This window comes from Protopterus annectens, chromosome 9.part0 (assembly GCF_019279795.1).
Source record: "Protopterus annectens isolate FY-2018-M chromosome 9.part0, PAN1.0, whole genome shotgun sequence".
Taxonomy (NCBI): Eukaryota; Metazoa; Chordata; order Ceratodontiformes; family Protopteridae; genus Protopterus; species Protopterus annectens.
The window spans coordinates 257,866,458-257,887,610 of record NC_056743.1 but is presented as its reverse complement, the minus strand read 5'-3'; the positions used below and the strand labels follow the sequence as shown (position 1 = coordinate 257,887,610).

Genomic DNA, 21,153 nt, shown 5'->3' with positions numbered 1-21,153 from the left:
CTCAGTCTGCAAGTTATTACTAACTGGTTCTGAAAATGACACAGCCTAGATTTAGTCCTACATTCATTATCAGGTTCTCGTCTGAACAAACACTGCAGTAGTATCAAAAAATTGTAGTGCTGCTTCTACAGCAGTTGGTCACTTCTGTTCATTTTTATGACAGTTTTTTTCTGGAAAAATAATATAGCAGCTACAGCGGTTGCTAAAAAGTCAACAGTACTCATATAGGGATTTCACATCGTTTATACAACCCACAAAAGCACTATGAGGCTACAGGTGGAGTGTTCTCTCAACACTTAATATCTGGATAAATTGCCAAAATTTTAAAGCTGTCAGGACCTAGCAGGTTTGCTGTAAATTCTTGGATAGATTTAGAAATAGAGAATTGTAGTGGGCCTCTTGCTACACATCTGGGTGAAGTCACAGTTCTTATGCCTGACAGAATATCGCTCTTCTTTTCCAACCAATAGAAGATTCATTAATGTCATGAGTATTATATAAAAAAAAAAAAAGAAAAAAATCATTACCAGAGTCGTCAGTTCTCAGCAGACATTCCCTTCTAGAATGGATTAAAATTACCAAAATATTTGTGATCACATATATATATATATATATATATATATATATATATATACACACACACACACACTCACTCCTGAACTTTGAAGATTAAGAGAAGAGGTTTTGCTTAAAGTGACACTGAGAAATGGGTAAGAAAAGTGTTTAACTTCACAAGACCCTGTTAAAAGATTTAATTATATGGGGAACACTCACTTACCTGTAGTCACATTTAAAGCACAGCTCGAACCAAAGAGGCAGACTGCAGACCTGAAGGAAGGTAGATGGGCAGACAATGGTAAGGAAAAGCAAAGTTCTTCACAAGGCAGCCCCTCAGTACAGCACACATCCACAGTGGATACATTCCTTGAACAAGCAGTATAGTCAGCATACAATTTGAGTGACCTTTCACAGCAAAAGAAAGAAAGTGATGTGCAACAGTGGGACAGGAGATAGCTAAAAATTACTTAGGACAGACTACCAACTTCCATTCTCACACCACAGGGAAGGAAAGAGTCTGACTTGCACTTATTTGTTACATAAAGAAAATCAAATTGCCAGTACACATTTGGAGTATGAAGTTTATCTCTGGTTATTTTTTGGACAAGGAAGGTGAGCAAACTGGATCAAAAGACTTTTCTGAGTCCACCCTGGAAAGCAATGGCACATTCTCAGACAATCCAGTCATTATGGAACACCAAACTAGGACTCAGAAGCTTCAAATCATTCTGGTTAAAAGTAACAGCTGCCTTTGAAAGACAGTCTACTTGTACACTTCAACAACAAATACACTAAAGTTTTTAAACTAAAACAAAAAAAAAATACTTTTGGTAAACTTATAACATATACCCATGATATTAGGCAAAATTGAAGGTAGTTATAATACGTATGGGTGCTGGTACACAGACTAAAGTAACTTGCACAGGTGAATGGGGAGGGGAGCTTTGTCTCCATACAAAAGCAGATTTGATGCATGCATGTTTCATTTACTGGACTTTTTTTAAAAGCCTTTACTGAACTATCACTTAAAACATAGCCAAACATACATTTATATAAAAGAAAATAAAGCATATTATCGTGTTCCCAGTTACTTATTTTATATGCCCTGTTAATTATTCCCCTTTTAACAAGAGATTCTATTCTATATTCAACTAAAACCTCCACCAGAGCAAATCTTTCACCTAGAATTCCCCTATCCCTTTCTCTTTGCATATACTCTAATATCAGTCCCTGATAGGAAAGGCAGTCACTAACCTGCAGTTCAAACTGTCTTCTTGGCCTCTTCTCATTCTATTACCTTTCCCTCTAGTTATTTGCGGCCAGTTCCTATGCTCGCCAGTTTTCTCTAATCCCTAAATGCAGTCATTCCTATTGGCAAAATCTCCTTTCTCAATTCTCATGTCGGCTTAATTCTTAGAATGCTTTCTGCTACTAGATGAATATAATATTCTGTATGACCGCTGTTATTCTCAAGGAACTGCAACCAAAATTCCACTATTTCTTGAATTTCTTCCCTGCTTCATCATCTTACCCTTCCACTTTGAATTATAGCTGTTTGCTTGTGTTATGCATGAGCTTTAACTGTGTAGCTGCAAAATATTCCTTCAAATTAGGTAATCCTAAACCACCTTGTTATATTGGAAGGATCAACTTATCCCACTTGACCCTTGCCCTTTCTCCCTCTCAGATAAATTAATTCAACTCTTTATTAATTATTGTCCACAACTTCTCTGGTTGATAAAAATATGTCTGACTTGTATATAAAACTAAAGAGACTAAAAACCTTTTCAATGCTTGTATCTTGCTATCCATATCCATAAACAAGAGCTTCCAGTTTCTCAGTTTTTGTACCATCTTTTATTTAGTCTCTTCCTACATATAATTAACTGCCATAACAGAATCCTTTTTAACTCATTCCCTCCAGTACAGTTCGAGTGTGTACCTTTAACTTCCAATGGGTGTGGCTTGTACTGCCTGCAGGATTTTCTTCATACAGTTGTGAGCTTTCATATGATGCTATACAGTTCTGTGTTATCTGAATGTTGAGATATTTAGAGAAGTATGAAACTTATTACAAGAAGTATATAAGTAATATCCAATATCTCTTCAGCTACATAAAACAGAAGTCAAATGTCAATACAATTGTGTTCGCCATTATGTATGCTTTAAGATGAAAATTTTGAATACCTTGTTATGTAGCATGGTTTTGGAATTCTTAATGCAAATATGAACAAGCAATATTTGACGCCTACAGGTGTCAGCAGGCGTTAACTGCATAAATGCCTAAATGCACTCTCGGCTGCAATCCATACTCCTAAATACTTCATTTTATTGTGTCCCCATAGATGGTATTGCTGAACCAATTCATGTGTGGATACAAAGATTACAGCTAGAACCTTTGGTTTATCATCATTAATTTTATATCCTGAAAAGACTTGAAACAGTCTCAAAATGTTCGAAAACACTGATGTAGAACAGAGCGTGTGTTGTACCTTTAAGAAACATTTCCAGATGTAGGCACTTACATATAGCTAGTGAGCACATGAAGGCAGCAGTGCCATTTTGAGAGAACAGCCAGAGTGTTAACATGTATGAGTGTGGTAGTCCGTCTGTTTATAAGTTTATTTAAGTTTAAGTTACAAAGCCTCAGTCCTGGTGTGTGTGTGTGTGTATAATAAAGCTGCTTGAACCTAACCCACAACTGTTTGTTTTATTCTGCCCAGATGAGCGACATAGTGTTAGAGCCGGGACTGAGAGTACAACTTCTTCAAGCCATGAGGTACAGAGTTGAAGGTAAAGGCAGATTGAGCAGGTTGAGTGATAGAGCTCAAACGATCAAACAAAACGCATTACTAATTAAACAAAATGTTCAAAACCATAATATTTGATAAAACTACCAGAAATATTCATTTGGGGCTCAGAATTACCTCCGGTTTGTGTAACATGCATGTTTACAGTAAAATGCACACAAGAAACGTATGATAAGAGGTTAAATGGGCAAAATAAGCTTAATGAGCAATGCAACTGCATGTTTTTTAGTAAAAAGACCATATTTGGGCATAAACTACTATTTTGCATTGACCAAAGCCATTCAAAGCATAACTAGACTTGTTCAAAGTATCTGAGTGTGCAAAGTGTTTGCAGAGTGCGTGCTTTATTATGGCGCAATTACTTCAAAGAGTTTGCTGTGTGCAAAGTACAGCCATTTCAAAAAGTTTCTTGTGCTGTGTACATTTCTTCACAGAGTGCCGCCATTTCAAAGCATTTCTTACACTGTACAGAATTATTTTGCAAAGTACAGCCATTTCGAGTTTTTTTTGAAGCCGCGGTGGTGCAGCAGTAGCGTTGTCGCCTCACAGCAAGAGGTTCTTCTGTTCGATTCTCGGCTGGAGCGCCTTCTGTGTGGAGTCTGCATGTCCTCCCCGCGGTCGAGTGGTGTTCGAAAGTCATGCGTAGAATAGGCGTGCCTTTGTTGAAGGTTGGGCATCAAGCTGGCACCTTGGCACCGTAAAAATCTACTGCCAATCATTAGCAGACCGAAGTTCAGCTGTGGCGACCCCTAACCGGGAAAAGCCGAAAGAACAACAGCCAGCATTTTGAGTTTTTGTGCTGTATACAGTTTATTTGCAAAGTTAATTCATTTCAAAGTATTTCTTACACTGATAATGAGTGGTTTCTCAAAGTACAGTGATTTTTAAGTGTTCTTGTGCTATGGAGACTTATTAGGCAGAGTGCAGTTATTTCAAAGAGTCTGCTGTGCTATTGGGCATAATTACAAATTCTGGCATAAAGGTCTGGCATATTTATGTGTGTCCAAGAACGAAGAAACTGAAACACTGTGATAAACAAAAAAAACGGCAAACTGCAGCAAGGGTAGTCCCAATAGCTCGACACGAAACCAGTCTTTAACGTTTAAACAGTTTATTAAAACATGCAATGTTTACGTTGCTCTCACAACTTCTTCAGAAAAATCCAAAATGGTCTTAAAAATGATTAACAGCAGCAATGTTGATTTTAAAAACTCGTGAGGCTGCCATAGCCAATCAATTTGTCTCATATAATACATATTAATGAGCATTCTCCCTATATTAACCCTGTAGTTACATTTCTCTATTAGCGTCCTACAACTCACCCTGTTCAAATTCCATTGCAATTACATACTGTCAATTAGAATTCGTGATTTATAGTTATTCCTAAACATTAAAGGCACTCTATTCAAAAAGATAGAATAAAATAAAATGAAATGAGAAGTTGGTATCCTTAAATATTTGTTAAAATCTATCAATAAATACCTATTATAAGTAATACATTTATAATCTCATATAGCTTTTAAGTTTCAGCCAACAAGAGATACTACAATGGTCATTCAGACCAGGGAATGTGCAAGCATTTAGTTTTAGTTGCCAAACTAATTCAGCACATTCAAGTGTTAAAGATGTTGGTCCGCATCTAATATTTTCAATTACTTGGTCTATAGCTGTAAATGAAAAAGTATGACCAGGACACTGTTCAACGTGTCTTGCTAGGGCGTTTTCCTTCTTATTTTTAGAGATAGCATATGTGTGTTCGTAAACTCTATCTCTAAATCTACGGTCCGTTTTGTTGCTGAAAGTTATAGCTTTGTTTTCTAATGTCTTTTTCAAATTTATTCCCTTCTTAAAGATAACCTGAAACCTAGTACCTAATCTAGTCCATAGGTTAAAGTCTCTCCCCAATAGTTGCCAGTTCTTAATTAGTATTGATACTATAGCATCACTGTCTTTGTTAAAAGTTGTTATAAAACTAATGTCAACCTTCACTTTGTTTTTAGTTGGTACTACAAAAGGTGTTGTCGTGCCTATTTCACTTATTGTTGAATTTTCTAAGTATGTCATGTCAATCAATCCTGTACCTATTCTGTTCTTTTGTTTTTTCCTTCTAAGAATAGCTGTTAACAATCCATTCGTTCTTTTCAATTTAATTTCACTAGTTATTTCTAATATTAATGACTTAGGGTACCCACGATTTATGAACATATTTCTCAAATTGTCACACTCAGTGTCAAAGTCATTGTCCCGTGTACATAATCTTGTTGCCCTCACTAATTGTCCCTTAACTATGGAACATTTTTGTTTAAAAGGGTGGGCACTAGAAAAATGTAAATAGGAATTACAATATGTTGGTTTTCGATATATGTTAGATATTATTCCATTCGAACTCGTGTCTCTAATTAAAGAGAGATCCAAATAATCAATTTGGTTCGAGTTGAAAGTATACGTAAATTTGAAGAACTCTGTTGTGGAATTTAAATATTCCACAAATTCAAGGGCTTCTTGTTGGGTACCCTTAAAAATAACAAATATATCATCAAGAAATCTAGTATATAGTTTAATTTTACTATTCCTGGAACTTTCTTCGAAAATAAATGTTTTCTCCCAATGGGCCACTACAATGTTTGCTAAACTAGCTCCACAAGGCGAGCCCATCGCTACGCCTTGTTTCTGTAAGTAATAAGTATTGTTGAAAGTGAAAAAGTTATTACTCAAGATGATGTCTATTAGTTCAGTAACTAGTTTAATTTCATCATCTGGTGCTTCAAGTTGTTTCAATACTAGTTCAGTCCATTCAGTAGCTTCCATATGGGGTATAGACGTATATAAATCAATTACGTCTATTGTTATAAAGTTGTCATCAATGTCCATTTCTATTTCGTTTAAGTTTGTTAACAATGACCAGGAATCTTTACAAATTTGAGGTAATTTCTTGATGTATTTTTGTAAAATATGATCAACTAGTTTTGAACACGGATAAGTAAGGGAAGCTCTTGCATCAATTAAACATCTCATCGGGGGATTGTTAAGGTTTTTATGGATTTTCGGTATTCCAAACATTACTGCAAGTTTAGGGAATGGGATGTTAATAAAGTTGAATGTATCCAGGTCTATTCTCCCTTCGATAAACAAAACGTTAACGTTAAAGACTGGTTTCGTGTCGAGCTATTGGGACTACCCTTGCTGCAGTTTGCCGTTTTTTTTGTTTATCACAGTGTTTCAGTTTCTTCGTTCTTGGATAGTTTGTTATGGCTTCCGGAACTCTGTCCAGCCCGAGCAGTCCACCCATTCTGAGTCCACAAAATATGGGCTCATGGAATAAAGGAGTAGCTATCGACCAGAATAAAAACTTTTTCGAACTCTTACAGTCCATTTCCAAACGAATGGACACCATGGCAGAACGACTCGACAACCTGGATAGATGTAACAAAGTTAATGCGAGTGACAACGCGGTCTTGGCGCCTTCATCTTTCCGCTCAACAAACGGGAGCACCATCTCTACTACAAGCAGTATTCCACCGGGTCAACCAGATAGACCATGGACTCAAACCAACACGGAGAATGGTAACACCATAGCGAGTAGCAGTAACTCTATTACGAGCAGTATTCCACCAGGTCAACCTGACAGACCACGAATACAAACTAGTACGGAGAATGGCAACATTACAGTGAGTGGCAGTAACGCAGAGCTTATGGGCACCGTTTCGTTTAAGGATTGGATTAATAATACAGAGACTTTAAAAACAGCTTTTAACCTAAACGAAGAATGGCCGGCCAGCGAAGACAGCCATAGTAATGTAAGTAACACAGCAATGACTGAAAAATTAAAAGTTTTTGATACAAAATTAATGAAGATTAAAAAGTTACAATTAGAAGTAACTTATTTTAAACAATGTCTCAAAGAGAGACTTGTTCCTAAGGGACTGCGTTGTTTTCACTTTCCTACTGGTTTAATCCCTGAATCACCCTTTCACAGAGATTTAATTAACCTTTTTGACAATACAGGATTCCAATTAATGGAATTGATGATTAAATATTATTCCTTGCAAATTGATGAACTTTCACTTGAAGTCCAAAATATCGATGATGACATAAAAAATGATTGTGACTTTTACAGATATAGATACGACTACTCTAGAGTGTTCGACAGTATTGACCAACTGATGGACAAACTAAAACAGACAAAGGTGAAAAAATTGACTAGAGACCGGGTAGCGTATTCAGAAAACACTACATACCCAGTACCCCATGAGTCACAAATTTGGTCTAATAAAAAGTACCCTTCTAATAATAAAAATGGCAAACAGTCGAATAATGACTATGACAAAACAACTAGGCAAGAACAAGTTCCTACAAAAGAAGGGTCTTTGAGACGAAGTGAAAGATTGCTTTCTAATAGGACTAATGTAAACACCAATAATGACTTAAGACAGCAGAATGTCTCCAACGAGCCGGTTTTTCAGAAGGACGGGCAGCAATTGAATACAACTTATGCCAGAGCTGCCCGGAACCAGAAATCCAGATATTGGAACAACAAGAACAAACACTAACTAACAAACTTGTCTTGTTAAAAAATTCAACTGGGGACTTTGTTATTTACAATTATTCGTCTATTGACTTAGACCCTGTACTTATTGATGTTCTAGCCAAAGGTAACACATTTGTGCCAACTAAGAGTATGAACCTTGCACAAGTTTTGATAGAATTGAAGTGTTTTGTTAGAAAACTGAATTTAACTTGGTTATTAGGTAATAATGACAACAATAGTATTACATTTAAACCAGCAAGCACTTTCAATCCACCTCTCCAACCATTGTTAAACCTCTTTGAGGGTGTATCAGAAATGGACATCAGACACTTGCATTCTCAACCAAGACATTCCAATATACAAGACAATGTTACAAAAAAAGAAAAAGAAGCCCTAGCATTATTGAGAACACAAGGGGTGAGATGTATAAAACCTGATAAGGGAAGGGGGCTTGTTATTTTTGATGTAGATGACTACATTTATAAGATGGAAGAAGTACTGCTAAGCACAGCTTATAGTGTAGCCACACTAAATGAGTATAATATAGCTCAAAATAGGGTAAAAGGCTACCTGAGGGATTTGTTTATCGAAGGGAGAATAGACCTGGATACATTCAACTTTATTAACATCCCATTCCCTAAACTTGCAGTAATGTTCGGAATACCGAAAATCCATAAAAACCTTAACAATCCCCCGATGAGATGTTTAATTGATGCAAGAGCTTCCCTTACTTAGTGTTCAAAACTAGTTGATCATATTTTACAAAAATACATCAAGAAATTACCTCAAATTTGTAAAGATTCCTGGTCATTGTTAACAAACTTAAACGAAATAGAAATGGACATTGATGACAACTTTATAACAATAGACGTAATTGATTTATATACGTCTATACCCCATATGGAAGCTACTGAATGGACTGAACTAGTATTGAAACATCTTGAAGCACCAGATGATGAAATTAAATTAGTTACTGAACTAATAGACATCATTTTGAGTAACAACTATTTTACTTTTAACAATATTTTTTACTTACAGAAACAAGGCGTAGCGATGGGCTCGCCTTGTGGAGCTAGTTTAGCAAACATTGTAGTGGCCCATTGGGAGAAAACATTTATTTTCGAAGAAAGTTCCAGGAATAGTAAAATTAAACTATATACTAGATTTCTTGATGATATATTTGTTATTTTTAAGGGTACCCAACAAGAAGCCCTTGAATTTGTGGAATATTTAAATTCCACAACAGAGTTCTTCAAATTTACGTATACTTTCAACTCGAACCAAATTGATTATTTGGATCTCTCTTTAATTAGAGACACGAGTTCGAATGGAATAATATCTAACATATATCGAAAACCAACATATTGTAATTCCTATTTACATTTTTCTAGTGCCCACCCTTTTAAACAAAAACGTTCCATAGTTAAGGGACAATTAGTGAGGGCAACAAGATTATGTACACGGGACAATGACTTTGACACTGAGTGTGACAATTTGAGAAATATGTTCATAAATCGTGGGTACCCTAAGTCATTAATATTAGAAATAACTAGTGAAATTAAATTGAAAAGAACGAATGGATTGTTAACAGCTATTCTTAGAAGGAAAAAACCAAAGAACAGAATAAGTACAGGATTGATTGACATGACATACTTAGAAAATTCAACAATAAGTGAAATAGGCATGACAACACCTTTTGTAGTACCAACTAAAAACAAAGTGAAGGTTGACATTAGTTTTATAACAACTTTTAACAAAGACAGTGATGCTATAGTATCAATACTAATTAAGAACTGGCAACTATTGGGGAGAGACTTTAACCTATGGACTAGATTAGGTACTAGGTTTCAGGTTATCTTTAAGAAGGGAATAAATTTGAAAAAGACATTAGAAAACAAAGCTATAACTTTCAGCAACAAAACTAAAGGATGTTTTCAATGTGGAATGTGCAATATGTGTAGGAATATCAAACCTATGAATAAATTTACAGTCAATAAAATACCAACACAATTTTGGATAAAACAAAGACTTGACTGTAATTCTAAAAGTATTATTTATTTAGCACAGTGCAACATATGTCCCGCTTACTATATAGGTAAGACGGACCGTAGATTTAGAGATAGAGTTTACGAACACACATATGCTATCTCTAAAAATAAGAAGGAAAACGCCCTAGCAAGACACGTTGAACAGTGTCCTGGTCATACTTTTTCATTTACAGCTATAGACCAAGTAATTGAAAATATCAGAGGCGGACCAACATCTTTAACACTTGAATGTGCTGAATTAGTTTGGCAACTAAAACTAAACGCTTGCACATTTCCTGGCCTGAACGACCATTGTAGTATTTCTTGTTGGCTGAAACTTAAAAGCTATATGAGATTATAAATATATTATTTATAACAGGTACTTTTTGATAGACTTCAACAAATATTTGAGGATACCAACTTCTCATTTCATTTTATTTTATTCTATCTTTTTGAATAGAGTGCCTTTAATGTTTAGGAATAACTATAAATCACGAATTCTAATTGACAGTATGTAATTGCAATGGAATTTGAACAGGGTGAGTTGTAGGACGCTAATAGAGAAATGTAACTACAGGGTTAATATAGGGAGAATGCTCATTAATATGTATTATATGAGACAAATTGATTGGCTATGGCAGCCTCACGAGTTTTTAAAATCAACATTGCTGCTGTTAAACATTTTTAAGACCATTTTGGATTTTTCTGAAGAAGTTGTGAGAGCAACGAAAACGTTGCATGTTTTAATAAACTGTTTAAACGTTAAAGACTGGTTTCGTGTCGAGCTATTGGGACTACCCTTGCTGCAGTTTGCCGTTTTTTTATAGTTATGTGTGTGTGTGTGTATTTGTACATAATTCCAAGCACTTTCACTACAGTGTGTTGATATGGGAGAGGCATTTTGCAGACCCAGTCCACTTGTGTTGGATAATAGCATTGCAGAATATTGGACAGTATTTGAGCAGAAATACAATATTTTCATACAAGCAGCTTTTTCTGACAAAGATGTGCATACAAAGGCATTCATTTTGCTTAACATAGCTGAGTCAGAAGCAAAAGAAAGAGAGCATTCATTTGTGTATGCACCAGCAGTATATGCAGGAGAGGGGCAAACCACCATATTGTTGTACCGGCTGAATCAAGAGAGGACCCTGAGTGCTTAAAACGTAAATTTAGAGAAATGTCCAACCCCCAGACAAATGTTACGTTAGAGAGGCACCTATTTTATACAAGAGACCAAATACCAGGTGAAACTTTTGCAGGTTATATCACTGACTTGAGAAATAAGGCTACATGTGCAGATTTGATTTGAAAGATGAGTTAATAAAGGACAGGCTTGTGCGTGGTATTATAATGCTGCAGTGAAAAAGATTTTGCTTCATGACAGTGATTTAATGCTAAGCAAAACTATAGAGAGTTGTCAAATCCATGAGCTCACAGAAAGACAAGTACACTAGCAAGTGATAAGACCATAGTTTCAACAGCCTCTAGAACAAGCATAGACAGCGTGCAGCACATGGCAAGCAAAAACAGGCCTAAGCACATGTCAGCTGCAACCCTTGCTGGTTTCCCAGGGAGGACCCGTAACTTTCTAGCAAGTTCCAAGACTAGCTCAGTAAAATGGACATGCTCAGTGCAATATAAGGGTGAGTCAGCAAAACCTAAGTCTTATTGTTAACTGTCATAATTGTGGTGCCAATCATGAGTCTAAAAGAGAGAAGTGTTTAACATTTGGTGAGCAATACCACAAGTGTAAAAAAATGGAACCACTTTCAAAAGTTTTGTAAATCAAGCAAGCCTCATTCAGTTATTAAGAAAGATTACTCAAAAAAGCAAGTTGATCATACAGAAAGCTGCAATCCAACTTTCTATGTAGATGGTTTATCAGTGGTCGGCGAAAAGGTTAATGCAGTAGATTTGTTGGCAAAGAATGAAGTATTTTGTACTGTCCTGATCAATGGTAAACCCACGGAGCTCAAAGTAGACACTGGTTCAAAGTGCAATGTAATGTCAGCAGAAACATTTGGTAGAGTGAAAGCTGGTGAGCAACTTAATTTGGCTAATTGTGCAAAGCTTGTTGCTTATGGAGGTGAAGAGATTCAAACTGAAGGCTCAGTAGTGTTTTCATGCTATTCGGGTGGGAACAGTTACAGCTTGCAATTTTATGTAATCAGAAGACCTGTGTAGTCATTGTTAGGTCTCACATAAAGTTTAAGAATGAAACTATTTTCTTTTACCAAAGAAGTCCATCATGTAAGCACATATCCCAGTTTCAGCTTCACTGATGCTATTTTCTCAGAGTATGCTGATGTTTTCAATGACAAACTAGGCAAACTTCCAGTTGTGTACTCCATGAAAGTAGACCCAGAGAGGTCAGTCCAGTGGTCAGATCAGCAAAGAGAGTTCCAATAGCTATGCAGGACAAAGTCAAGGGCCAGTCAGACAAGATGGTGCAGCAAGGTTTGATTTGTCCAGTCACAGAATCAACTGAGTGGGTGTCTTCCACTGTAGCTGCTCATAAGACAAATTCAGATGAAATCAGAATATGCATTGAACCAAGAGACTTGAACAAGGCATTAAGACCACCTCATCATCCTATGCGTACAGCCGAGGAGATTGCCATCCTCATGCCAAATGCCACTGTTTTTCTGTCTTGGATGCAGAGTTCAATTTGGCAAGTAATGCTTGATTGCAAATCTTCACTAATAACTACATTCAGTACTCCATTTGGTAGATACAGATTCCTCAGAATGCCTTTTGGAATAAATTCTGCCATTGAAGTCTTTCAGCGTGCAATGGAGCAAATGTTTTCGGGCTATCCGTGTGCTATAACAGTGGATGATTTAGTGGTTAGAGGCAACGGTGAAGCAGAGTATGACAGAAACCTCAGGAAAGTTCTGGACAAAGTGTTTGAAGTGAATTTAAAGCTCAATCCTCTGAAATGTAAATTCAGGTTACCAGAAGTTACTTATGTAGGTCATTTACTTACCAGTAGAGGCTTACGACCAGACCCTTCCAAATAAGCAGTCATTCTTGAGATGCCAGCTCCAGACAATGTCCAAGCCTTACAGCATTACCTGGGTATGGTTAGCTATTTGCACAAATTCATCCCTGACTTTAGTGAGTTATGTTACTTGGTCATGACTAGAACAACACTACAGAGCATTTGATAACCTCAAACAGCAAATTTCCAACCCTCCTACATTAAGGTATTATGATGTCCACAAACCAGTAGTTCTTTCCTGTGCTGTTTCAAAGTTTTGTCTTGGTGCAGTTATTCTTCAAGAGGGCAGACCTGTTGCCTATGCATCTAGAACTCTTACCCAAACTGAGATGCAGTATGCTCAAATTGAGAAGGAACTTTTGGCAATTGTGTTCGCATGTTCGAAGTTCTGTGATTATATTTATGGCCGAGACATCCAAATCAAAAGTGATCATCAACCTCTAGTCACTATTTTAAAGAAGCCTATACATTTAGCTCCAGCAAGACTACAAAGAATGACGCTTATATTACAAAAGTAGAATTTCAAAATGGTCTATACAAAAGGCAAACTTCTTTATCTAGCTGATACCTTATCCAGATCGCCCAGAAATACCATGAAACAGCTTGACGCAGAGAATTTTGACTTTGATGTTATGGAAGTGTGTAATTTTTCTACCACGAGACTTGATGAGCTGAGAGATCATACAAAGACTGATCCAGTTTTGCAAAAGCTCAACCACTTCATCAATGTTGGATGGCAGTCAAAGCAATCCTGTGTACCACCAAAAGTGCAACCTTATTTTCCATACACAGATGAGATGCTGATGGAAGATGGTATCATTTTCAAAGGTCCAAAAGTTACTGTTCCTACTTCCTTACAAAAAAAATACATTCAGATTTTGCATCATGGCCACCCAGGTTCCGAGTCTACCAAAGGAAGGGTAAGAGGGCTAGTATTTTGGCCTTCTCTGTCAAAATACATTGATAAAGAGCTTTCTTCTTATTCAGTATGGGATAGTACTAAACCGCCTTTGCAAAAAGAGCCACTTCAGCAAAGCCAGACTCTTGATTTACCTTGGTCAACAGTAGCCACTGACATATTTGAGTGGAACAATCAGCATTACTTATTGTTGGTAGACTCTTATTCGAAATGGTTTGAGATCAACGTGCTACCTAACCTTACGTCCATTGCTGTTATTACTAAGATGAAACTTAATTTCTCAGTCCATTTGAGTCCACACAAAGTTATTTCTGACAATGGTACCCAGTTTACCAGTCAATTGTTTCAGAGATTTGCAAAAGAGTGGGATTTTATCCAGGCTACTAGTAGTTCAGACTACCCACAGTCAAATGCCCTTGCTGAATGTGCAGTACAGAGTGCAAAGCAATTACTAGAGAGGTCAAAGCGTGACACTGCTGACATCGTCTTGAATTTACTTAATCTCAGAAATATACCCAGTGACAACCTACTTGGCTCCCCCGCTCACAGACTTCTATCTAGGCAAACCAGAACAACCTTGCTTATCAGTTCTAGTCTGTTGATGTTTAATGCTAAAAACACCAGAGCAATCAAAGCCCAACGTTTTAAGAAGCATTCCTTTCAGAAGCCCAATTATGATAAAATGAGCAGATTTCTTTGTCCATTAAGAGGAGGAGAGACAGTGAGGATGCAAACGGCAAAAGGCTTTGATCAAACTGGTCAAGTGAGAGGTATATATGCCAAGCCGAGATCCTACTTAGTGGAATCGGAGGATACAGGAGAAACTATAGGCATCTTCTTCCTGTGGCAGAAATGATATTGCAGCATCATACCTGTGATACAGACTCTAGATCTCAGAGCAACCCTGACAATATTCACACTGAAGAACATGTCTCAGTATCTATTCCCATTCCTGATGATGTCCCAGTTGTCCCCAAAGTTGAACATTCGTTGAAGACAGTCCCCATTGCTGGATCCAATCTTTTTATGTTATACACTCAGGTCATATTTCCAGACCTAGTGTAAAATACATAGCAACCTGGACATGAATGTTTTATGTGCGTCTGATTTTGTGTAATTGCATGTAAAAAAATTAGTTCTGTATAACTGCATGTCAAAAGATTATTTCTATATAACTGCACGTCACTGAATACTGTCATTTGATGCACAATCTATTTCTCAAAGAGGGAGGATGTAGAACAGAGCGTGTGTTGTACCTTTAAGAAGCATTTCCAGATGTAGGTACGTGCATATAAATAGTGAGCACATGCAGGCAGCAGTGCCATTTTGAGAGAACAGCCAAAGTGTTAACATGTATGAGTGTGGTAGTCAGTTTGTTTATAAGTTTATGCCATAAACAACACACCAAAATATAAGGGGATAGATGGAGGGGAACAGCTGCAGCAGTAATCATTCAAACATCTGCTATTGTAGGTTTACTTAGACAACTGCACTATGTTCATCACATTGACCACTGCTGCAGTAGATGGAAGGAAAATAATCCAGGAGCCCCTGGAGAATGGTCCTTGCAAAGCCTGATCTAGACCTAGAGAAGGAATGAAGCTCACAGTGCTTTGTAAAATTATGTACAGATGACCAAGTAGCAGCTTCTAGAATACTTCTAGAATCCATGCCTTTCCAAAAAGCCATAAATCAAGCCAAGGCCCTAGTAGAGTGGACCTTGACCCTACCTGGATTAGTTTTGTTATGAGTATAACAAAAGGCAATTAGCTTTAGATAACCATTTGGAAAAAGTCTGTTTTGACACAGGTTGCGCCTTTGTTTTACCTTCAAAAATTAACAATTGATCCAAAGATCTGAAAGATTTAGTTCAGCCAAGATAGTACTGGAGTTGCTTGCGGACATCCAAGGTAAGGAATATAATTTCTCCCTCATTTTTAGGTAAAGGAAAGAAAATGGGAAGATGGATAGTTTGGCTTAAAGTAAACTTGGATACAACTTTAGGCACAAAAGAAGGATTAGTTCTCAACAAAACCCTGCCCCTGTGGAAAAAGAGATAGGGTTGACTCACCATAAGAGCTTTCAACCCAGATTCTCTTCTTGCAAAGGACAGAGTAGTCAGTAAAACTGTTTATCATGTTACGAACCTTAAGTCTACCAATTTAGCTGGGTCAAATAGAGCAAGTGTTAGCTTCTCTAACATAAAATTAAGATGCAAAGGAGAGGCCATCAGTTTTCTTGTTATGCAAATACCCTTTCAAAAACATTTTGACATGAGAATGCATTGAAAGAGGAGGATCCATGGATGGACATGCTGAAATGGCCAATAAATGAACCTTGACAGGAGGAGTAAGAAAGGCCAAATGATAGTAACAGAGATGTACTGCAAAACCATAGAACGACAAGCTCTGAATGGGTGTCGGTTATGTTACTGGCACCAACTAGAAAAACTTTTCTGTTTGTTAAAAATATGATTTTCTAGTAGCAGGCTCTCTTTCCTCCATTAGTAACTGGTGCACCTCAGTAAACAGGTGCCTAAAGGGAATTAAGACCCAATCATCTAAACAGTCACCTGAAGTTTACTGGTATAGGGATGCATCAAACACCCCTGTTCTTGTGTGAGTAGATACAGTATGTAAGGAAGCTTGTAGTAATTTGTCAGAACAAACTTAACACATCAGTCTGACAATTCAAAATTCTGAAAAATCAAACTTGCAGAAGCATACACTTTTTTGCCCATGTTTATCTTCCCATCCTTATAAGAATGAACAGGACTGGAGTTAACTAAGTGTTTAGCAGCAGAGGTATTAACTAAAGCTATAGCTACTGAATCAGGTTTGGGAAGACTGTATAAAATTTGAAAGACTGAGGGAAGACTGAGGAAAAGGTAAAGAGAAAACACTGGTAAGAATCCTACAGATACTCAGCAAAAAAACGTTCAAGCTCCAGCTTTGGTTCACAAGATGGCTTCTAGTAATTTAGAGGAAAACATAAATCAAACATTCTTAGAGATGATTAAAATAAATGAAACACTGAAGGAGTATAGCAACTCAAATAAAAGGCTAGAAAAAAATGGAAGAAGCTTTAAAAAGCTATTCAGATGAACACTGGTAAATGCAAAAATCAGAAGTTGAAATGAAGAAAAGGCTGGCTTAGTAGGAGAATGCTCAAGAAAAGCTATTGCAAAAATCAGAAGTTGAAATGAAGAAAAGGCTGGCTTAGTAGGAGAATGCTCAAGAAAAGCTATTTCAAAAAATGGTAGAGTTAAAGGACAGAGCATGCAGAGAAAAAGTACAGTTTTGTACCTACCATAAATGTAGATGTTCAAAGATCCACATTGCTGCAGTCCTTACTTATTTATGGGTAGTCCGCAGTCCTCGGTCGGCCCGAATACCAAAGTATTAGGCTGACGTCGGTCATGGGCGCCTAGATCTGACATCAGAGCGTCAGGGTATAAAGGCGCATGACCGACGTCATATCCTCAGTCTTTTCTTGCCCCAGATGTCAGAAGGCCAAACCAGAAAGGCCACAGCCAAAAACAGAATACCTCCCAAAAACATGCCCAACAACAACCATCACCTAAAGCATAGCACCAAGTCAAACTACAGAGGGGAAGGAGGGAGGGTATTGGACTGCAGCAATGTGGATCTTCGAACATCTACATTTATGGTAGGTACAAAACTGTACTATGTTCTTCATCTCACATTGCTGCAGTCCTTACTTATGGGTAGAATCCCAAAGCAACGGGAAAGGGAGGATGGTAAAAATCATAAAGCATTAGGGGCCGCTAAAATGCCCTGTAAAATTGCAGTGGCAAATCCAGCCCTAGACTTAGAATAAAGAGGAAGGTGGTAATGTTTAGTAAAGGTATGCACTGAACTCCAAGTAGCTGCCTCCAAAATGTCTTTTGTAGATACCCCCCTTATAAAGGCCATAGAAGTAGCAGTAGCCCTAGTGGAATGAGGCCTGATTCCAGCAGGAATTTCCTTACCATGATGGGAATAACAGAAAGAAATACAAAACCCAATCCATTTAGAAATAGTTTGTTTTGAAACAGGTTTACCCTGTGAACCCAAAGCAAAAGAAACAAACAATTGCTGAGACTGTCTGAACTCCTTGGTTCTGCTCAAATAATAACGCAACTGCCTGTGAATATCCAAAGTATGCAAAATTTTTTCCCCTTTATTTTGGGGGTTTGCATAAAAAGTAGGCAAATGAATAGTTTGATTTAAGGCCACACTAGAAACCACTTTAGGCATAAAGGAAGGATTAGTACGCAAAGATACCCTATCCTTATGAAAAATCAGGAAAGGCTCCACTGCCATGAGGGCCTGTAATTCAGAAACCCTTCTTGCAGAGGTAATGGCCAACAAAAAAGCAGTTTTCCATGATAAATACTTTAACTCGGCAGTAGCTGCAGGCTCAAAAGGTTGTAGAGTAAGTTTTTCCAACACAAAATTGAGATCCCAAGCAGGAGTAGGAGCTCTACGTGGGGGTCTTATATTCTTTGCCCCTCTAAGAAATTGCTTAAACCAAGGATGAGAGAATAAAGGAGGGTCACAATCATAGTGAGCAGAAATGGCTGCAGCATGGACTTTTATTGAGGAGAAAGACAAACCCTTGTCCAATAACTCAGTAAGATATTGAAGAGCAACACTTAAATCAGGTTTGGAGACATCAAAGCCCTTTCCTTTGCTCCAAATAAAAAATCTCCTCCATTTATCAGCGTAAACTTTCCTGGTACTAGGCCTCCTGGCCTCCAAAATAACATTCAAAACTTGTTGTGGAAGCTGAGACCCTCCAGAGTCTAAAACAGAATATGCCAGGCTGTTAGATGCAGAGACTGAATCTTGACATTGAGGAAGTGACTGTCCTCTTGTGACAAAAGGTGTGGAATCAAAGGCAGAGGCCACGGAGGTTCTCGTACTAAACTCCTCAGTAGTGGGTACCAGTGTTGTCGAGGCCAATCCGGTGCTATCAAAATCATGGTTGGCTTGTCTTGTCTGGCCTTCAAAAGTACCTTGGGAAGAAGAGGCAGAGGTGGAAAGGCATATACATGCAGATTGTTCCAACTGAAAGATAGAGCGCCCACCTTCCAAGCTGTGTGATGAAACATTTTTGTGCAAAACTTTGGCAACTGGTAATTTAGTGGAGAAGCGAACAGATCTATGTCTGGAGTTCCCCATAACACTGTCAACTGTTGAAATACATGAGGATCCAATTTCCACTCGTGAGGATCCACTATTTGTCTGCTCAATACATCTGCTAAGGAGTTCTGTGCTCCTGGTAGAAACCTTGCCTGAAGATTGAGGTGTAGATTGAGAGCAGTTTCCCACAGAATCATCGCTTGCCTGCAAAGAGGGTAAGAATGGGTTCCCCTGCTTGTTGATGTACCACATGACAGTAGTGTTGTCTGTTTGAATCAACACCTGCCCTGGACGAAGTAAATCTTTGAAAGCCATCAATGCAAACTGGACTGCTAACATTTCCTTCAAGTTGATATGCAAATGTTGGAGTTTGACAGGCCACGTGTTTTGCACCCATTTTCCATTGAGGTGTGCTCCCAAGCCTTGTCCGAGGCATCTGTCGTTAGAATCTGACTCGCCTCTGGCCGGGTCACAGAGAGTCCCTTGTTTAGGTGACATTCCTGAGCCCACCACAAAAACTCCTTCTGAATGCAAGGTATTATCTGAATGACAGTGTCTAGATCTTGGCAGTGCTGTGTCCACACATTTTTGAGATACCATTGAAGCTTCCTCATATGCAATTTGGCATTGGGAAGTACCAGAATACAAGATGCCATGAACCCCAAGGCTTGAAGGACTGTCCTTGCAGTCAGCCTGGACCGTAGAGACATTTGCTGGAAATAAAGAGAAAGGCTTCTTTGTTTGTCCGGGGTCAAAAAAGCCATCTGGGAAGCTGTATTCAGTCTCACACCCAGAAAGCACATGTCCTGAGAGGGTACTAGACTGGACTTTGTTTCGTTCACAGAATACCCTAGGCATCTTAACACTGCCATCACATACTGTAGATGATGAAGAAGTTCGTCCTTTTCTTGTGCAATAATCAGACAGTCGTCCAAATAAGGATAAATCTGTATTCCTCTTAGTCTGAAAAATGCTATCACTGGAGCCAGAACCTTTGTGAACACTCTGGGCGCAGTAGATAAGCCAAAGGGCAATGCAGAGAACTGATAATGGAAATTTCCAGCCTGAAAACGCAGGTACCTCCTGCAACTGGGCCTGATAGGAACATGAAGGTAAGCCTCTTTGAGATCCAGAGTAACCATCCAGTGATCTTTTCCCAACAGAGGTAAAAGCTGTTGTAAAGTCAGCATCTTGAACTTTGGAATGTCCAGGTAAGTGTTGAGGATAGATAAATCCAAAATTGGTCTCCATGTGTTTCCTTTCTTTGGAACTAGAATCCTAGGCCCACTTCTGACAGAGGAACTGGCTGTATAGCTCCTATTTGAAGAAGTAAAGAAATTTGTCTGTGAGCCTCTATCCTTTGCCGAGGAGGGACGTCTGGCATGCCTTTGAAAGGAGGCATGGTATGGAAATAGAACTTGTAACCTCGGTTTATAATGTCCAATACCCATTTGTCCTGGGTGACTAAATGCCAATTTTGCTTGAAAAGAGCCAACTTTCCTCCCAAAGGAGCTGCCAGGCAAGAGGAATCTGGCAGCTGAAAATGCAGGTCATTGGGCCTGTTTACGAAAGGACTGGCCCCTGCCCTCACCAGCAGATTGAGCAGGCGAACTCCATTGTCTCGGCCTGAAGGTACTCTGAGCTCTGCCCCTACCACGCCTAGATCTACCCCTAGACTGAGAATCAGAAGAAGGGCACGTCCACCCCTTAGTAGGCCAATTTCTACTAAACTTTGGAGGTTGTACCTGCAAAAATCTTTAACAGTCTGCATAGACTTAGCCTTGTCTTCCATTATCTTTAAGTCTGACTCCACACGCGCACCTAACAAAACTTCAGTCTGCAAAGAGGCATCCAGAATTCTAGACTTAACATGCTCAGACAAATTCTGATCCTTAAGCCAGGCGTGCCTACGAATAACTGAACCAGTGGCAGCCACCCTAGAAGAAGCCTGTAAAGCATCAAAACCACATTGCAAAGAGTGCTTACCCACCTGTTCAGAAACATGCACTAAATCCTGCAATTCTTTACACTCTATGCCCTCTGCCAAAGCATCCACTTTAGATCTAAGCTGAGAAAGGAGGAAATTCTGATACTTCAACATATGAAACTGGCAGTTCAAAGCTCTCATTGCTAAAGTAGAAGAGGTATACACCTTCTTAC

The 21,153-nt window shown here is 38.2% G+C and overlaps 1 protein-coding gene across 6 annotated transcripts in view; it reads right to left on the bottom strand.

The window, feature by feature from the left end:
• CAPRIN1 (cell cycle associated protein 1) overlaps positions 1 to 21,153 on the bottom strand; it is a 2,078,829-nt gene that overhangs the window by 960 nt on the left and 2,056,716 nt on the right. The gene's annotated exons all lie outside the window — the stretch shown is intronic.